At 44.0% G+C, this 13,289-nt stretch overlaps 1 long non-coding RNA gene across 11 annotated transcripts; it reads right to left on the bottom strand.

The window, feature by feature from the left end:
- Nucleotides 1–4,528: 4,528 nt before the first annotated feature.
- LOC123086673 (uncharacterized) lies at nucleotides 4,529–11,434 on the bottom strand. Of its 11 annotated transcripts, none has more exons than XR_006441056.1 (5): nucleotides 10,924–11,434; nucleotides 10,183–10,861; nucleotides 7,987–9,857; nucleotides 6,458–6,655; nucleotides 5,425–6,335 (listed from the first exon to the last, which is right to left on the bottom strand). It is a non-coding gene; the product is annotated as an uncharacterized lncRNA (long non-coding RNA). The 11 variants fall into 11 exon arrangements; XR_006441061.1 differs by having other exon boundaries at nucleotides 6,458–6,562; XR_006441054.1 differs by having other exon boundaries at nucleotides 5,425–6,655; nucleotides 7,987–8,098; nucleotides 9,717–9,857.
- Nucleotides 11,435–13,289: the final 1,855 nt, after the last annotated feature.

Raw genomic sequence — 13,289 nt, 5'->3', positions numbered from 1 at the left:
ACCTTGACAAGATTTTGAAGTAGTTCAAAATGGAACAGTCAAAGAAGGAGTTCTTGCCTGTGTTACAAGGTGTGAAGTTGAGTAAGACTCAAAACCCGACCACGGCAGAAGATAGAGAGAGAATGAAAGTCATTCCCTATGCCTCAGCCATAGGTTCTATAAAGTATGCCATGTTGTGTACCAGACCTATTGTATACCCTGCCCTGAGTTTGGCAAGGGAGTACAATAGTGATCTAGGAGTAGATCACTGGACATTGGTCAAAATTATCCTTAGTGGAATAAGGATATGTTTCTCGATTATGGAGGTGACAAAAGGTTCGTCGTAAAGGGTTACGTCGATGCAAGTTTTGACACTGATCCAGATGACTCAAAGTCTCAATCTGGATACATATAGAAAGTGGGAGCAATTAGCTAGAGTAGCTTAGTGCAGAGCATTGTTGACATAGAAATTTGCAAAATACTTAAGGATCTGAATGTGGCAGACCCGTTGACTAAACTTCTCTCACAAGCAAAACATGATCACACCCTAGTACTCTTTGGGCGTTAATCACATAGCGATGTGAACTAGCTAGATTATTGAATCTAATAAACCCTTTGGGTGTTGGTCACATGACGATGTGAACTATTGATCTTAAATCGCATGGCGATGTGAACTAGATTATTGACTCTAGTGCAAGTGGGAGAGTGAAGGAAATATGCCCTAGGGGCAATAATAAAGTTATTATTTATTTCCTTATTTCATGATAAATGTTTATTATTCATGCTAGAATTGTATTAACCGGAAACATAATACATGTGTGAATACATAGACAAACAGAGTGTCACTAGTATGCCTCTACTTGACTAACTCGTTGATCAAAGATGGTTATGTTTCCTAGCCATAGACATGAGTTGTCATTTGATTAACGGGATCACATCATTAGGAGAATGATGTGATGGACAAGACCCATTCCATTAGCTTAGCACTTGATCGTTTAGTTTGTTGCTATTGCTTTCTTCATAACTTATACATGTTCCTATGACTATGAGATTATGCAACTCCCGTTTACCGGAGGAACACTTTGTGTGCTACCAAACGTCACAACGTAACTGAGTGATTATAAAGGTGCTCTACAGGTGTCTCCGAAGGTACTTGTTGGGTTGGCGTATTTTGAGATTAGGATTTGTCACTCCGATTGTCGGAGAGGTATCTCTGGGCCCTTTCGGTAATGCACATCACTTAAGCCTTGCAAGCATTACAACTAAAAAGTTAGTTGCGGGATGATGTATTACGGAACGAGTAAAAGAGACTTGCCGGTAACGAGATTGAACTAGGTATTGATATACCGACGATCGAATCTCAGGCAATTAACATACCGATGACAAAGGGAACAACGTATGTTGTTATGCGGTCTGACCGATAAAGACCTTCGTAGAATATGTGGGAGCCAATATGAGCATCCAAGTTCCGCTATTGGTTATTGACCGGAGACGTGTCTCGGTCATGTCTACATAGTTCTCGAACCCGTAGGGTCCGCACGCTTAAGGTTTCGATGACAGTTATATTATGAGTTTATGAGTTTTGATGTACCGAAGGAGTTCGGAGTCTCGGATGAGATCGGGGACATGACGAGGAGTCTCGAAATGGTCAAGATGTAAAGATCGATATATTGGACGACTATATTCGGACATCGGAAAGGTTCCTAGTGATTCGGGTATTTTTCGGAGTACCGGAGAGTTACGGGAATTCGTCGGGGAGTGTATGGGCCTTATTGGGCCATACGGGAATAGAGGAGAGAGGCCAAAAGAAAGGAGGCGCGCGCCCCCCCTCTGGTCCGAATTGGACAAGGGGTGCAGCCCACTTTTCCTTGTTCCTCTCCCCCTCTTTCCTTCTCTCCTACCCCAATAAGGGACGGAGGAGTCCTACTCCCGGTGGGAGTAGGACTCCCCCCTTGGTGCGCCCTCCTCCTAGGCCGGCCGCCTCCCCCCTTGCTCCTTTATATACGGGGGCAGGGGGACACCCCATGGACACAACAATTGATCATTGATCTCTTAGCCGTGTGCGGTGTCCCCCTCCACCATAGTCCTCGATAATATTGTAGTGGTGCTTAGACGAAGCCCTGCGACAGTAGAACATCAAGATCGTCACCACGCCGTCGTGCTGACGGAACTCTTCCCCGACATTCTGCTGGATCGGTGTCCAGGGATCGTCATCGAGCTGAACGTGTGCTAGAACTCGGAGGTGCCATAGTTTCGGTGCTTGATCGGTCGGGCCGTGAAGACGTACGACTACATCAATCGCGTTGTGCTAACGCTTCCGCTTTCGGTCTACGAGGGTACGTAGACAACACTCTCCCCTCTCGTTGCTATGCATCATCATGATCTTGCCTGTGTGTAGGATTTTTTTTAAAATTACTATGTTCCCCAACAACTTCATCTAAATCGATTCCATCTATACCTAGTAATAAAGCAAGGTGCGTTTTGCCAAAATTTTCATCTGTTCACCGTCGAAATTTATTTTTCTATCCGAGGTGGTACTAAATTTTTGTCTGTCTGTCTGTTTTTTATATTACAATCCAGATTTTCGACTTGGGCCGCAGACCCTGTGGCCCAGCCAAGCCAGCCCACTTATTTGCTCGCTCATGAAGATGCAAAAACTCTATTTGTCGCCCTACGCGGTAGATAGTCAGAGATTCACACACGGACCCCAAATCTGTGCAAGCCTGTTTCGTTTTTTCTTCCAAATTTATTTTTATTTTCACTTATTTTGTAATAATTTTTTTTAAATCAGCATTTTATTTTTGTAAAATTTTTGGAAAATATTACAATTAAATATTGTGTTCCCGTTTTTAAAAATGTTTGGAAAAAATATATTTTTCTCTCGTTCTGATTTTCTTTCGAAATTTAGGACATATTTTTTTTGTATTTTTGAAAATTGTTCGGGATTCCCAAAAAATACATTTTAAAAAATATTCAAAATTCAAATTTTTTTCTTGTTTTAGTAAAATGTTCCGAAATTCAATAATGTCCGTGTTTAAAAACACATTTTATAACATTGTTCTGAATGTTCAAAACATGTTCCATTTTCAAAAGTCGGTAGAACTTCAAAAAATGATTGTGTTGTTATCAAAGATTCATGTCTTCAGAAAATGATGTTGCTTCAAATTTTGTTCATGTTTTTCCAAAATGGGTGGAATATTATAAATATTGTTTGTAATATCAAAATGTTATATTTTCCAAAAATATTTGGCAATTCATATTTAAAAAATCAAAAAAAAATCTAATGTTGCAGTATGTTCTTTAATATTCGCGTCGGCCATTGGTTAGCAATAGGCATTTGTTGCCATGGCCAACAACATCTGGTCGAGTCTTTAAGGCCATGTGTTCGATTGTTCAACTAGTCGTTTTTTGGATTATTACTCGTGCCTTGCAAACACAGATCATATCAGTGCCTGGCAGTAGCTGGCCCAAATGCGATCGGCTGTGCCTTCCACGCGCTATTTGACACAACTAGCATCATATAGTAGCTCCCACACAGCTGCCCCAAGAAAAAGCAAAAATATACGTATAGATTTTGTTTCACCCATTCCACACGTAGTTTCCCATTTTTATTTATTTATCCCCAACTGGGCCTACGATGCATTTCTTTTTCTATCACACTGAAAAGCAGCAAAAAATTAAGGGCGCGAGGGGATTGAACTATGAACCTTCCCTATTGTACCGACGGACAAAGCCAACTCAACTAGCTTGCAATTATGATAGGAACAATCTCACCTTGGAATTTTATACTACATCACACAAGTTTTTATATGTCCCTAAGTCGTTAAATAAGAAGGTTGTGTGAGAATATGAAAGTTGTCTCGAGAATCATGTGCAGAACGCGACACTCCACAAATTATTGCCAGAGGTAACTTGCACGTGCCAATAAAAGACAATATGCTTGTTGGCTATAATCTATAATTGCAAAAAATTGTGGGCATGTGCTAATAAAAGATAATATGTTGGTTTTGCGCAAAAATAGCCAAAAAGAATAAACCCTATTAATGAAGGGACATTCATGTCTGGTTATGTGCCAATTATGCCAGTCAAACAAAATAAAATTTATGCGCTGCAGGAGGTGACAATGGGTGAGGAGCTAACCGACGACACCCAACCGACACGGCCATGCACTATTGCCGACTATCTCCTCCCATTATTGACGGCCGCCGCACATGTCGTTTCAGAGACACAAGATTGAACTACCATCGCCGATGATGGCAAGGAGGATAAGCGACAATATAGATCAGGCGATGTGTTCACATAGAGGACGTGGAAGAGTGTGTGTGGGGATATGAGGAATGCTGAGATATTATTTTTCTCCCGTTGCAACGCACGGGCATATTTCCTAGTGTATACATGCGCCGCCTGAGAGGAAGTTGGGGCGGTACCGGGTGGGATGCGCATCTTTCACTTTCCTATATATATCATGTACTGTCCTTCTACTATGTACTGGCCAGGCCAGGGTAGGACACACTCATCTGGCAGTCGTTTTTGTCAGCTCCATGACATGTGAACTCATTAGCACACTACATTTGTATGAACATGCGATGACACATACATTACCAGGTATAAAATGAGGCGTTTAATGTATTCTAGCAAACATCTAGCTCTATTAAGCCACCATTAAGCAAACATTACTACCATGAAAAAATGTAACTACAGGATGTTGAGCTACTTCAACTGCATTGGTGAATCCATAATGTAAAGCCTCAGAAATCTGTGACAAAAATAACTAATTGTTAAAACTTTGAGAGTTGTGATTTTTATCTTAGCGGATAGAGAAAAACACAATTAACAATTGGAAAGAGCATAGTGCATTCAGTGCATCATTTTATGTTTACACAATATACACGATGATCAATCGAGTACCATATGTTACAAGAACTAAAGCCTATAACACAATTCAAATTTGAAAATTGCAGAAACTATGAGAAGTAGATGGAACTGCAAATAGTTTATAAAAAAATGAAAACATAAGTACAAAGAAGGAAGCTTTGAATTATCTACAAGCAGTGTTTCTCCTTCGCCTGAATAAATTAGGACATGGCTGGTAATCTTGATGTACAGACATTAATTTATTTAATTGAAATGCCATAGTGATAGATTCTCTCATTGTTTTCAGCTAAGAAAACAGCCAATACATCTTCTCCAATGTATGAGTGGGATCATTATCATGGAAAGAAGGCTATTATAGCAGGGACACATAGGTAATTTTGAACCAAGATAAGTCACAAGATGAAGCTAAGAAGGAGACCTGACTTAGCCATGCAAATCACTCACAAAACAATTGCTCAAGGGTATGGTGGTGTCAGCAGCTACGCGTGCAATCAGAGCATACAAGGCCAATTGCTCATCACATTGTGCACCAAGAAGTACTTCATTAGTATAAATGAAGGAGCCACGAAGTGGAGGGTGCTCTGAATAGGAAATATTTATTAAAAATTTCAACATACTTGAAACAGAAACACGAAAGTATTCAGCATCATCATTATCCTCAAATGCAGAATCAACAGCAACTATGTAAAAGAAAAGAAGCGCAGTCAGTATGTAGCACAACATGAGAACAACAGATGAAACACTCTATAAGCATAATTATCAATGTCTTCGAGGGCAGGGCAACTTCAAATGAAAAGGTTTGTACCCTTCAAATGTGACTCCACGATGATCTTAAACAAACTTGAACCTGCAAGTGCTCCATCAGCTGACATAGGACTTTTATCAGCACAAGCTTGCTGTGTATAAACATGATTGAAATGAATCATAATTAATAGTTATAGTCGATAGAATGACAAAATGAGTTATATTGACCAACCTAAGTACCTAGTCTTGTTACGTCTATTGGACAGTGTGCAATTAAAATCATCTGATAGTTTTCTAACCATTTCCAATCCAATGACTTGGATACAACACAAAGACTGATATTTTAGGTTCTTCTTCTTACATCCTTTAAGAATATTTAAGAGATTTATTTTATTGCAGCAAGTGCATTGTTTATATGCCGGACAGATCTCATACATTGCATTCAAGGGTTTGATAAAGCTTGCTTAGCACAGAAATCAGGTTGTGTGGTTGCCATCCTTTCAGATGATCTACTTTGCCAGTAAGTTCATCTAGCTTAGTTACAATTACCTTGGTTTTTTATCATCAGCAACTGGACATACAGTGTTCCACACATGCATGCGCCAAACATAATGCAAGGCATATCACCCCTGAATATATTCAATTAATGAACTACTTATACTCTATCAGGACCTCTGTCTCCCATTATACTGCTGTAGTGCCCATTGGTCTGCGCCTCATTGCAAGATTAACAAGCCCTGATATGCCGATCGGATGTTTCCATGGAAAATAGGTAAAAGAATTGAGTATGGCCAAAAGCTTAAGAACGCGGGATATTTATAAGTTGAGATAAATGCTGCAGAAGTGAGAGGGGCCATACCAGGGAGACAACATGAGCGCACCGCCTTGTTCATCGCTAAGCCGAGGTGCAACACCATCCAGATTCCATCAAAAATTGTGTTTGGCATATCATGTGGTGAACAAACTATAAGAGGTGAAGGCACCGATCCATCAGAAGCGTGCATCGAGTAGATCTGCGCCTTCTCAATGCGCCTTCTAGTGCATAGTAAGAGCATTTCTAGATGTAGAAAAGAAACATATAACTATTATTTCAGTAAAGAAGTTCATCGTACATGTTTTTCATACCACAAAAACTCACAAGCAGGCACAAAAAGACATCTCTTTTGTTTCCTAAAACTCCACAACTAATCGGTTCATGCACAATCCACCTGTTCTCTAATTGTACTGAGATAATGACATTCTGTCCTAATCAGTAATCACCACCATTCTATTCTCCAATTGAACTGACATAATGACATTCTCCCAATCTTCTCTAATCGGGAATCGTGAGGCACAAAGCCGACGACGAGAGGGACGCGAGAGAGATGCATGAGGCAAAATAGCACATGCCCTTGCAAATCTTAATTACAAACAACATAACAGAGACAAGTGAACCACATGGATGACTCCAAGAAGTAGACACACATTTGTTCATGACCACACAAAAAGCCACATGTTATAAAGAAACTGTATATGCAATAAACTCAGTACTCCTTGGACAACAAGCATGAGTCATATCAGACTAATATGCATACATGTGGTTTGCATTACAGTACACTAAATGTGCATAACCAAACCAACTTAAAAAAAATTCACGAGCATGGGTTCAAAAATGCTACAAAATGGTGCAAATTTGGCAGCCACCCAAGGTACTGTCAAAAACAGGAAAAATCTACAACCTAAACTACTAATAAAATGATAAGGAGGAAAAGAAAAGCACACCTAGAGGGATCACATGAAAGTATGGTCAAAGTCAAACTGATTAAACATCATCACGTGTGCTTTATAAAGATCGGCATTAAACAAAAAGAAAAGGAGAATTTTCTTTAGCAAACTGAAGTTGATTCTGTGTCAGCTTACAACTAGCACAACATCACTTTTCAGCTCTGAAGGTAAAAGAAAATACTACCAAAAAGGGAGTACATGTAGTGGCCAACAACTCTCATAGAGCTATGTTTCATCTTTCATGTCATCTACTTAATGTTCTCAGTTTTGCAAAAAAATATGTAACATTATCTATTAAACAAGGAAATAGATGACAGTGGACTTGCTGACAAATATACACAGGGAACTGGATTTTCATAAACTCAGATTGATGGAGTTAACAGAACACAAGATATACACAGGTAACAACTGGATTGTTGAACACAAAGTATTGTGTGATCACCTTTCTATCAATGAAGGTTATGCGACATGTAATACAAGAAAGGAAGACCCTATAAGCTTCTAAAGATGCCATGTTATATCAGCGAAGTCACTTAATATAGAAACAAATTAATAACTACCAAGGACATCGAGGCATGATATACCAAGGTTGCAAGAAAAGTGAGGGTTCAGCTCAAGACATACATCTAAAGATGGTTTGGATGAGGTGCAGAACAACAACTTCAACCATGTTTTGTCGACTGTTTCCTGTGCCCTCCTTGTCTTCCCTTCCATCCTGTCATTTATAAGAGTGTAGCTGCCAAACAAGAGGCATGTATAATCCTTGTTATAGCTAGGAGGCAGGACATTTGAACCATCTAAAATCCTCCTCTCATAAATCTGAGCATTTGGAAACAAGCTAATACAAGGATTCATGTGATACTGTATATTCAGCAAATGTTTATCGAATTTCAGTGTAACTAATCTACCAAAAAAGACTTGTACCAAAGCCAACCTCTTTGCATACCTAAAGATAAATAATGAAAGGTAAGAACTACGATTATCATGAATAGATCTAGCTTTTTTCCCAAATGAAAGGCCAAGAACTAAGATTACTACGATTATCATGGACATATCTCCCAAAAAACACTTGTACCAAATCTAGCTTCTTTTTTAGCCAGTTGAACTTAGATACAAATGGATGAGCTGGACATGGCGAATCACATCACATCTCTAATACATAATATTGTAATAACACAAAATCAATGGTTTGGCTTAATAACATTTTGAGCCCTTTGTGATGACCTAAATGTTGTTTCAATCACGCAACTGATTACAATCTATCTAGCTTTTGTAGCTGAAGGACAGAGTCGTGGCTGAGGGTGTGCCTCTTCATTCCCTTCGCTAGGCCCTGCAGTAAGGGTTGGATTGAACATACAACACACATGAATCCGCAACAAAGAGAGACATCACGGCGACGTCCGGTCGATCGATCTGTTGAGGAGGGTGGATGTCGATGGCGACGTGATGGCCACGGATCTAGCAGGAGAAGCGCCTCCTCCTCTCGCCCAATTGCGTCCCCGCTAGGTAGTGTCCACCCCTTTTTACCCTCTCAGTTTTTCTCTCTCTCGCTAGCACAGTAAAAAACGATGAGGTGGAATGCGCAAGGAGGCGCTATTCTCCCGCACATTATTGTGTTGGATTTCTGTATTTGCAACAACGCATATCTTACCAGACCAATAGGTGCTATAAATTACAACATCGGGTCATAATGCATTTGCTTTGTGCATTTCCATTCACGGTCATGACATGAGTGTGCAACGCGCGCACACAATGAAAAACAATTATCTAACGAGCGAAATAGACATATTTTGTGTTTCTATTAGAAACTAAAACACATGTCACACGCCTCTTACTCCTAAGGCGGAGGTGTGCGCTCTTGTATGTGCCTAGCCTGATTGCCATGAAAGAATTAAATATAGCAGTCCCATTACTTATTATGTAATATTTGCAAAGAGGAAGATGAACTTGTCAGGTAATCATTGTATAAACCAAACAATATTGTTTCTGTCAGCCAAACACAAACTGATAGGCTGAGCGGTGAAACCTCAGCCTAGCTCTTTATTTAATCTCCCAATCTTGCACATGGTTTATCAACTACTGATCAAAAAACAGTTTAAAAGGAAAAGAACTATCATGAGTCAACTACCAAACAAGCTAACTCTCAGGGTAGCAACACGGACATATTTATTGATGAAACTGTGTTCCGTCAAGCTGCAATCAACCACGAGGTCATCAACAGAAACCGCACATCCTTACAGAACTGGGGAAGGGGCGACTGTGTTCAGAAAAATAACAAGAAGAAAATTGGAGGAACCGAACAATTTATTATATACCTGAGAAGAATACCAAAAACCAAAATGGAGATTCATTACCTTTGATGTCAGTGCCCTCTAAATCACTACCAGGACACAATTGAAACAAGAGGGCCATGCAACATCTTTCCTTCAAACCCGATGATAATATCGAATTCTCTCTTGCAACTGTGATATGGTTCGTGTCCTTGCAACAGTCAACTGCATATATTTCAGAAAGATGGCAAACTTCAGTATAACCAAGACACTGATGATAACTTCAATTACAACACTAAAGGAAACCATCATGCGAGTGTAAACATCAGGACGAACTATCATATTATCGTATATATATTACATAGTTGTATTATGGCAAGAAGTTCTGCATGATAAAGTATATTTGGCACTCCTAATGAGTAACCGAGTTAAGTATATTTAGCAGTCCTAATTTCAACCACTAAACCAGAGTATATGACCATATGAATTACATCAAATGGAAAAGATCAGCGAGAGAATTCCCTCCATAACAAAGATCCGAAATGCGTACCAGCTACCAATGGCGATGTATAGAAGCTTCTGAGGACGAACCATGACAAAGTGCCTAACATAATATTGAGTAGCTTCCCTTCTCGACTCTTTCGATATGAGAAATTTTAGTTCATGTAGCTGGGTTTCACATTTAGGATGATATGATATTAGTGCAAGAACAGATTCATAACAAAACTTAAGACAAGCTATGAAGGGATCAAGAAAAGGTCCCTTCATAGCTTGTCTTAATTTTTGCAATTACAAAGGTGCCTGCAAGAGTTCTGCACATCATTGGAGAACCTGGACTTGAGTAAGCTACTTCAGAACATCAATCAAATGAAAATTGTGGGCTAAAATCATTGCAATCAGGAGAGACAACCCAGGTTTTTTCCTGTTACAATTCCCCCAGCCTGACGTGATATGACAGTGAAGGATCAAATAAGATGACTGCATATGTTGTGCAAGTAAATGGCAGTCCATAAGATTCTAATAACATTCTGAATTAAGATACCCACCTTTCTAGCTCGCAGTACAACAGGAGAGATCAGATTTTCAATTACTTGCAAAATTCAGATGTAGCACAAGTCACCAAGTCAGAGATCATTGTACCAATCTAACTGTAGAGGGTATGTGTCTTAGCTGCGAGGACCTAGGAGCAGTGCTCGGTGGCACCTTGCTCGGGCCGGTGATCTCAGGCGCTGCGAGGACGGAGGCGGTCAGTACAAATACCCAGACAGAGGGAGGGGGAGTGGGGGAGCACCTTGACGATCTCCATGGCATCCAGAGAAGAAGCTCCTCCTCGAGCACCTCCATCGCGGATCCGTCGAGAAGAGGGGATCGTCGACGAGCCGGACGAGCACCTCTCCAAGCGGCACGATGAAGATTTCCGTCGACGTCCTAGTCAACTTTGTCGCCTCGCCTCCAAATCGCCCAGATCGCGCACCACCGGCCACCGGCTCTCCAGATGGTGCCCGGCAGCCGCGCCGGGTTCGCGCTGCTCTGCCCGTGACGGCCATCGTGTCCGCCGCCGTCGGCCGCTGCTGCTTCTCCAGTGCGGACCACCGCAGCTCTCTGCCGGCCGCTGCTCCGACGAGCCAGACGGGTAGGAGATGAGGGCGAGTAGGCGGCGCGGGGGGCGGCGGCGGCGGCGCGGGGGAGATGAGGAGGCGGCATGTGCGGGAGGACGAGCTCCATTTCTCTCCCTCTCTTTTCCCCAATACGCGTACGGTGCCATGTAGGCAGGGGAGGCCCGTCCCGTCCGTCGCCGCTCCTCCTCGTTTCGACACGCGCCTCGGCCGGGGATGCGTGCGGTGTCATGTAGGCAGGCATGCAGCTGAGTTGGCGCAGTGGTGGAGCCTTCACAAAAATCTACATGCCGCCACGCTGGCGCTTGATGAGTTGGTCTGGGAGCTGCATGTTGCCACGCAGGTGCCCGCCCAGCTGGTTGGGCTGGCATCTGCATGTGAACGGCGGTGGAAGCTTGGTCGACGTGGGCTTGGCGATGGCCTTGCCGGCGTCTTTGGCGAGGGCCTTGCCGGGTGGCCCGGCAAGGGTCTCGCCGTGGCGTGTTGTCGTCCCTGGTAAGGATCTTGTCGGGGGTCTGGTGGCCTTCCTTGGCAAGGATCTTGCCGAGAATCATCGTCTTCTGATTTGATCTTGAATATGTCTTCATAAAGATCTATATGCCACCACAAGGGTGCCTTTCCGAGTCCTGGCCCCACGCTGATGATGGCACTGGGGGCCGTGGGCTCAAGAGTGGCTCGCTCTGTTGGTGTGGGGCGAGCTGCCCCGGCAAGAGTCTTGCCGGGGTCGTTGAGGCCACCCGGCAAGGGTCTTGCCGGGGGAACTTGCTTCGTCCCTCTGCTCTTTGTGGTCTTGGCCTTGGCGTTGCTTTGATTGCCTTGGGCTTCGATTTTACCTTGGCTCACCTCCCTCGTTCTGCTTGGTGTGGCCGTGGGCGCGGCTCTGACTGCTCGTGCACAGGAATAGGGGTACAAAGATGCGCCCCTATTTTTGTACACCAACAGGAGCCCCCTGGTCTGGGCCACACATAAGCGCGACGCGTTGTTGGGCCAGGCCCAAAACGGTGCGCGGGCAGGTGGGGTGGTTTTTACCGTGGTAAGATTCTTCGCGCGCTCCGCCTCCCATGACCCGCGCGCGAGGCGTGGCGTAGAAGGGTGTGCGTGACATGGGCGGCATGCGTGGGACGGTTTCCACACGCATGTGTCACATCGCAGTAAAGAGGCGGCTCGCGTCTTCCCCATAAAAAGAGGGAGGCGTGGAGGCGCGGCTCATTTACTAAGCGGAGTCGGGGTGCGGTCTTCAAGACGTCCACTCCTCACGATCACGGGGTGGGGAGAGGTTGCCTCACCCGTCCCCTTAGTTTTGCACGTCTACCACGCGTCCTTGTGGTGGCAAATGGTGGAGGCGAGAAACTGGGCCGCCGCTGGTTGGGCGGCGGGTCGGTCCTGATTCCCCGCGCCTCCGGTGTCTGGATTGGCCGAGCGGGACGGCCGAGTCTCAACCCCGTTCCTTTATAAAGAGGAGAAAGGGGAAACGGCACCCCACATTATTCCATCTTCTATCTCTTTCTGCTTTTGCTCCTTCATCTCATCCGCCATGGAGAAAGGGAACCCTGGTCCTTTGACGGTGGCGGCGAAGGTCGTCGCTCGACAACGCGTCCCTCCCCCTCCTGAACCCGTGGTGGTGCAACCGACCGCGAGGGGAAGGGGGAGGGGGCGAGGCCGGGGCAGAGGCCGTAGCGCTCGGGGAAGAGGAGGACGGGGCAGCGCGCCAGCCTCGCCCTGCCAATGATGCCCTTCCCGATGGAGGGCCACATTGAAGACAAGCCTTGCGAGTTCTTCATCAGGCTCCGTCGGCCCCCCACGTCGTCGTCTTCATCTTCTCACTCCGTTCTCTCGGGTGATGGAGCGTGCCCCGCCCCAGACCCTTAGGTTGCACATGAGGGGCTGCGGGAACGGGGGCACGTGGGTCGACGTCGACTTCCCGGCTCCTCGAGTTATGTATCTTCACCGTGGATGGAAGACGTTCGCCCGCATCCATAGCCTGACGGCGGGGCTCGTCCTCTACTTCAAGTTAATGGAGGACGACCTGCTCTCCGTCAAG

This window comes from Triticum aestivum, chromosome 4A, assembly GCF_018294505.1.
Source record: "Triticum aestivum cultivar Chinese Spring chromosome 4A, IWGSC CS RefSeq v2.1, whole genome shotgun sequence".
NCBI classification, from domain to species: Eukaryota; Viridiplantae; Streptophyta; class Magnoliopsida; order Poales; family Poaceae; genus Triticum; species Triticum aestivum.
The sequence above is the reverse complement of the archived record's forward strand: the minus strand, read 5'-3'. Positions and strand labels throughout refer to the sequence as shown.